Below are 7,975 nucleotides of genomic sequence, written 5' to 3'. Positions count from 1 at the left end.
ACGTCAATAGAAACAGCATAACAATTCTTTAAAAACCTTGCATGGCTTCTCTGACTTAAAAGATATGCTTAACCCAGGGGAGGCAACTGAGTCTCTCCAAGATTTCATTGTCATCTCCATTAACTTCTCCTTCACAATGCACTCTCTCGTCTCTCCAATCCTTTAACTTTGGAGGTCTATTTGCTCAGACATAAAGGCAGGGAGATGAAAATATTCAACTCTTACAATATGAGTCTCATGTAAAATACCTCAATGTTTCCTCCTGGCCAGGACAGGATGTAGGGAAAGGTTACAAGTGTTTCATTCTAGGTTTTAAAATGACCAAGAAACACCCCTCTTTCTGTATAACTATTGCACAAAGCTTGACTCCCCTTCCTTTAGCCTGTTGCTATGTATACCAGATATCTACTTGTGCACATATACTTAAGGCATGTTTATACAAGACACATGTCAACAGAAAATGAATACCAGTTTTGTTCCCTGTCTCTCAAACTACAGGCCTAACTCTTTTTTTAGCAAGCAACGGCAGGCTAACAATAGCCGGGGTCTGGCTATAGCTGGACAAAGAAGAGGAAGTGTAATATTGACTATATAATGTGCATGTGTCTATTGAGTTTTTTCTCTTGATTTTTTTTCCTTTTGAACTCAAGTGCTTGGTTTCGGCTTTATTATTATTAAATACATTGTTAGTTTTAATACAGTGCATGCTATAATCTGCTTATGTGCATTAAATATCATGGTCCTGCTAAGGCCCAATTAGTGTGCATGTGTTGTTGCTCTAGTTAATTGCATGTTGTCACTCAGTTAATTGCACACTACATTGAGGTACAAATATTCTGTACGGTGAAATCACACTCTATAAGGGAATAATTGGAAAACTGGTGAGATTTTGTCCATTCTTGTCACAGTGAAGGGCAGGGGCAGCTCTAGGGATTTTGCTGCCCCAAGCACAGCAGGCAGGCTGCCTCCGGCGGTTTGCGTGCGGAGGATCCGCTGGTCCCACGGCTTCGGCAGACCTCTGAAGCCGCGGGACCAGCGGATCCTCTGCAGGCAAACCACCGGAGGCAGTCTGCCTGCCGCCCTCGCGGCGCCGACAGAGCGCCCCCTGTGGCTTGCCGCCCCAAGCACGCGCTTGGCGTGCTGGGGCCTGGAGCTGCCCCTGGTGAAGGGAGTCCTGATTCTTGCAGTGTCAGGGTTAGCTCATCATGGGGTTACAGAAAAAAATCTCCTTCCTCATTCTGAAGTTACACAGCCACTCCCAGGGCTTCAAAGCAACACTGCAGCTGGGAATATCGTCCTCAAGTTCTGCATGAAGTCAGCTACTCCTCCAGGCATGAGGCACACAACCATTGCAAGGGAAATTCCCTGAACTGCACGACCTGGGCTCTAGCTCTGACAAATTAACCAAATCTGCACCTTTCAGTTAGTCTGACTCCTTTTTTTTATGAGAGAGGACCTCTATTTTAAGCACAAATTTGCTCCAATTCCAATGTTGTACTAAGCCACTTTCACAAACAAAATATTTACTTCCAAATTCTGAATTCTGAAATTAAGACTGCAGAAAATGTGTTTAAAATGCTTAGCACTTACACGCTGCTGTCCATCTTTAATGTGCTTTTAAAAAAAAAAAGCCTAATTCATCTTCACAACAATCCTGTATTTGGTAGATAAATATTTTTATTATTTTATGGAAGGGAAAACCCAGGCAGAGAATGTGAGTGATTTGCCTATGGATAGTCAGGATTAGAACTCCAGAGTTCCTGAATCCCAGTCCTATGTTCAGACTAGATCTTGTGGAATATCTAAAATGCCGATTAAGATTGAAAAGCTTGTCAACTCTTAATTATTGCTTTGACAACTATTTTTGTTCCTGTGTCTTATTTGCTAGCATTCTGAAGTGTATTAGAACATTTAAACTTATTGCACTATAACTTTAGGCCTTTACCTTTATTATAACTTACATTTTTATCCTCGCTTTTTGTCTTCTATGAAAGTGAATCCTATAGTACACGTGGGTTTTAATCATACAAGGTTATGGGATACATTTGACACAAGCTGAGTCCCGTCATAGCTTCTCTTCTAGGAAAACAATTGCTGATAGCTTTCTTTTGTAAGTAGTGTCTGAATTATTCCTTTGTCTCTCGAAAGAATGTCTGGAGTGCCAATGTCAACCAACAGGGAGGGCAGAAAAATGATCAGCTACAGGGCTTCCCCACTTCGTCTGCTCAGCCAGCCAGCTGCTTGTGGCTTCTGCAGCTGTCCCTGGTTTTGAGGACAATTAGCTCTTTATGGATCCATTTATCTCATTCTTTCCAAGGATCAGATACTAAAAGAGGCAAGTGCCCACACCTCGCAGATGAACTCTAGGACCTAAAGCTGTCACCTATCCTACTGATAGTACCCTCTCATTAATGTATTTAGATGAAAAAGACACAGGGAGACAATTATTGCTGATATAAAGGTTGGTTGGTTTGTTTGTTTTAACAGAAAGGCAACTACTGTATGTGTCACAGTTCAGGGTAACTGCACGTGGATTCCTCCTCTGTGATTCTTCAAGGACACCCACTCTTGATTCCTGGCTCTTTAGCCATTACTGCTTTTGGGCAGAAACCACTGTCTCTCTGCTTCTTTACCAGGGGTCTTCCAGGCTGCACAGTTCCTTGCCTACACAGTGGTATCCTCAGCAAACCAAACCACCTAAAAGGCAAGCACCTGCACTTTGCTTTCTCTCCAGAGGCTATGAATAGCATAAATATCCCATAGTTAAAAATTAGCACCTAGTTCTTAATAAGCAAGCACATTTATTCTTAAGGTGAAAGCGTTGTAGAGAAAACATATTAAAAACATTAAAAGAACCTGTGTGCATGTTAAAAATCTTACCAGAGGTCACACCACCTCCAACCATGGGCTCTGGTAGATGTCAGTCCTTCAAAACCCACAAATGGATTTTTACCAAGTTCACAACTATCTCATATTCAAAACCAGAACAAACATGAATAGTTCAGTCTTTCCTTTATACAGCTTGGGTCTTTGATCTTAGCCTTGTGATCAGCAGACGAAGGCCAATTCCACAGGGTATAGCTTCAAAAGGCTAGGTTTTCATTCATCACCCCCTAGATATTTCCCACAAAAGCCACTTAACACTTTTTGGGCTCGTCTACACAACCACACAGGGTCGATCTAAGATATGCAACTTCAGCTACGTGAATAGCGTAGCTGAAGTCAATGTAGTTAGATCTACTTACCGCGGTGTCTTCACTGCGGTAAGTTGAGAGCTGACGCTCTCCCATCAACTCCGCTTGCGCTCCTCATTCTGGTGGAGTACCAGAGTTGACAGGAAAGCACTCAGTGGTCGATTTATTGCATCTCTACTAGACACGATAAATCGACCCCCACTGGATCGATCGCTGCCTGCTGATCCACCCAGTAGTGTAGACAAGCCCTTAGTTCCAAAAGTCCATTCTTAGCTGCCACATTGTTCAGAATAGTCCTTTGAACCCCCCAGGTCTCTCATCTATCACATCTTCCCCCCCTTGGAGGTTACATACAATGCCAGCCCACAATAATATATAAATCATTAATTTAATACAATGGACCCCAAAGATACTTAAATTTAATTCACCAAGGTCTCCCAAAGATATTGCAGGAAGCTGTCATATCCCATTGTATATAACAAACATTCAACTCTAATAAGTTGTTACCATTATCAGTCAGTGCAATGTCTAGATTTTTCTAGTTAAACCAGACATTTGTTAAGTGCTACAAAAACAAATCCAAGAGCCAAATTAGTTGATGTATGGAAGAAATTATAGCTAACAAGCCTTTAAGCTGTCAACACATCTCTTTGTACAGGGCTGGTTAACTCTGGTGAACTTCTTTGCTTTAGGTGGGACGTTTTCCTTTGCCAAAATTATTTTATGTTTGCATGTATTTGTCAATTTGAATATCAAGAAAGTACAGTTTAAAATATGTTCTTGGTACTTTCATAGCCTCAGACAGAGATAAAAGTAAAGTTACCAAATAGTCACTTCATTGCAATGACAAGCAAAATATTCAGTCCACATTCAGCAGCATTTGTGTGTGTGTGTGTGTGTATATAGATAGATAGATATAGTGTGTGTAAGGGCAGATGTGTATGTGTGCCCATTTAAAAGTAACCTTACAACATTCATTTGCTAGTTTTATAGCCAGCAAATGGATTTATCTGCAAATATCTCACTACTCCATTTCAGGATAGCAGTGAGAACCCATCATATTTTCAGGACAAATTAGAATGACATTTATTGTTGCATTATGTTCTAAAAACCCTTGCCCTTTTTCTGGTCGTATTCCCCATATGTAATTGCACCATTGTGTTTGTTGGGGTATGTAAATTCTTCATTCAGTATTATACAGTGCATTTAAAGATTTCTTCCTGATACACCAAACTGAGGAAGAACTTGTTAAAAAATCATTGCTATTTAACATGCTAAAATGTTGATCTATTGAGTCACCCTTAACATTATTGTACACACATTTCCAACTGAATAAAATGTGAGAGATGGCATTTCAATGCATGTTATCATTTATCTGCTTCAAGGGAGAATAAACAGCTTTACAATGAATGTACAAAGCCATTTTCTCTTGGGGATGTAATAAACAGTTTGATAACTCGTTAGCTTCCTTCCCTACATGACCACTACCACTGTGAAGAACCGATTGGTTTTGTTCCTCTTTGTTTTGCACACTCACTTTAGAAACAAACACTATGCATGTAGCTTGTTGTGCACTGACTCCCCTCATGCTGCTTCTCAAGGGTCTAGTGTATTCTCTGTTTTTGTTGAAGTACTCCATGAACAATATGAGCTAGTGAGATTATGGCATCATAAATCTGAGCAAGTGAGCATGGGATTTTTTAGGCAGATGCTTTAATACCTATTTAACACTAATTATTGACTAACATTTGGAGAAAAGTTCTTTGTTAAAAATTCAAACACATTCTCCCTTCTTTTTCAACAGTGGGCTAAGAAAGCTCTTCCTCCAATTCGTTGGTCCGCCAAAGAGTTCTCTACCCAAAATAAGGTAGACAATTTTATATTTGTAAAGTTACAAAGAAAAAGTAGAACTTTTAAAAATCCCAATATTTTTGAGCCTTTTTCATATATCATAAAGAAGCAACAGAGGGTACAAGTCCAATTCTCTTCCCCTGGTATGCCACCTTTAAAGTTCCTTTGCATCCCTCCTCCTCACCACACTCTTTTTATTAGGATTCTTGTTTATAGAAGGGCTTTTTAGGCTTTTGGCTATAAATCACAAACCAGTGCTCTTTCTGAAGCTTTATCAGCACTGCAGTGTAATGACTGCATGGCATCTCTCCAAGTCCTGCACCCACTGAATTCCAAGGCTGTAAACCACACCCTACTGCTCTGATTAGAGTCCTGTAAAAATAAGAGACCCTGCTTCTCTAAATTCACCTTTAATAAGTTCTTTCACAATGCAGAGTCCATAATAAATATAGAGGCAGGAGCTGCCACACTCTAGAAATCAATATTTGTCATTAAAACACTGAATATTATAATAGCAAAGATAATAGGTGGCTGTGGTATCACTAGAGCATTACCAGGGGAGTTTATTGTTTTTGTTTTTTTGACAGTAGCACCTACTGTCGCCACTCAAGATCAGGGTCCCATTGTGCTAGGCACGGTACAAAAACATAGTAAGAGACAGACCTTGCCCTAAAGCACTTATACTCTAACTAGTATAGAAATTAATACTTCTTAGTTTGGTCTCTTCCTTGTTTTCCATTTATTCAGACTATTTCCTGTCCATTGCCAATGTCTCATTAGAAAATCCACAGTATTTTCAACCAAGTAATGTATCAGTACAGAAATGCAGGTCCATTTGTATAAGCCTTAATCTACCATTGAAGGGAAAAACTGAGTGCATCTTTGACCTGTCCACATCTTAAAACAAAGGGGAATGGATGGCTATCCACCAGGGAAGCATGTCTATGTGTTACCAGGGAAACAAACAGCAAAAATAAAGGAACCCTCGGTGTCCTTTTCATTTAGATTTTTTTCAACTGGAAACAGGGCTTGCATTAAAATAATGAAGACATTGTTCTGCCTTCAGGACTGTGTGCTGTCCTCACTGGATGACAGACATATCATTCTCCCCATCATGTTGTCTCTCATAAGGAGAGCCACCCACTTATGTATTCAGAGGAGAACCATTGATATTTTCTAATCCTTGTGCAGTATGCAACACACCCATCTTCTAATGAACTCCAACCGCCTCAAGCTGTGGTAATGGCAAATGTCTCATATTAAGCAGGGTCGAAGCTAATAAGTATTTTTGAACACCTGTAAAGAGTTGGATTTAAACTGAATGCATGGTGGGGAGTAGGGATACAAAGGAACTTTACAGGTGAGCTGCAAAGGGAAGAAATTAGGCTTGTGCCTGCTTTTGCTTCTTTATGCTATATAAAAAGGGCTTAGGAGTTGGTGGTGATTCAGTAGGTGTTATTCTTCCCTGTGAGTCAGTTTTGGAAACATGCATCAGCTGGATGTTAGGAGTTGTGATGTTGCAGTTGTTGTATTTCAAATGAGATGCAAAATGGGGACACTATGTACTTGTTGTCAATGAAAGGTACTATGTAAGTGCAAGATTATCATCATTCTAACAAGTATGTGTGAAATATTGTGCCTTGTCCTTAAATTATGGCCCGTGATCCTCTACAGTCAAAGTCAATCAGAGCTTGGCTGCTCCTTTCAATGAGCATAGGATTAAGCCCTGTGTGAACTAATTGTTCTCCCATTCGGATCATGACAATTACATGTAGAGATGGAGACAAAAGAAATTCATTGCAATTGGTATTTTTTGGGGGAAGTGTCTTCCACCTCCTGATGGAACTCTACAAACAAACCCTCAATACTTAGCATTAGAACTATTGATCAGTGTTGTACTTACTTGCTGCATAATATTGGACAAGTCACTTGCTGTCTCTGCCTTGGTTTCCCAATCTGCAAAATTCTTATCTCACAGAGAAGTGTTTAAAGAATTAATAACTCAAGACTGGTACATGCTTTGAATAGGTAAAGCACAACGTAAGTGTTAAGTAATATTAATAGGCAGAGAGGTTGCTGCTGAGTAATGTCAGAGGTGAAAGTAAGCCAGTATGGTTTGGTATGGCGTACCGGCAAGAGCCAGTACACTGTGCTAAGACCACACTGGCTTCTGCGGCAGGGATTTCAAGGGCTCTGGGCTCCCTGCAGAGTCCTTTAAATCTCGCCCGCAGCTCGGTGCCCGGGCTGTGGCCGGGATTTAAAGGGCTTGGAGCTCCCGTGGCTGCGGGGAGCCCTGAGCCCTTTAAATCCCCCCCGCAGCTCCGGTGGCTGGGCCGGCGCCAGGATTTAAAGGGCCTGGAGCTCCGCGGTGGCCGGAGCCCTGGGCCCTTTAATTTGCCCCTGAGCCCCAGGGGCTCCCAGCCACCTCTGCAGCTGGGAGCCCCGGGTTGATTTAAAGGCCCTGGGGCTCACAGCCATAGCCGGTGCCCTAGGGCCTTTAAATGTCGAGAGGCCACGCCTCTTCCGGATGAGGCCACACACCCCTCAGGACTCTGGCAGTACCGATAAGTCCTGTAAGTTACTTTCACCCCTGAGTAATGTGCTTGTATGGAGTACACACGGAGGGATATTTTTTCACTCAACAGGATGTTTTGGCCAAATGTTGGAATATAAACTTTCCATGGCAGTTGGCTTTGGGTAGTTCAGAGTAGCAGTTGAGTTTGAGTGGATGAACGTAGATCAGCCATACTCTATCACAGCAGTGGTCCATCTCATCCAATATCCTGAGGTTACTAAGACAACCAGAAAATCTATTAGATCTATCTGTCTGACAGTGGCCAGTATCAGATATGTCAGAGTAAAGTGCAAGAAAGACGATGTGGACTATTTACAATAACCATCCCATGGGAGTAAATTTCTTTCTACTGTTG

The sequence above is a fragment of the Mauremys reevesii genome, linkage group 18 (genome assembly GCF_016161935.1).
Source record: "Mauremys reevesii isolate NIE-2019 linkage group 18, ASM1616193v1, whole genome shotgun sequence".
Taxonomy (NCBI): Eukaryota; Metazoa; Chordata; order Testudines; family Geoemydidae; genus Mauremys; species Mauremys reevesii.
The sequence above is the reverse complement of the archived record's forward strand: the minus strand, read 5'-3'. Positions refer to the sequence as shown.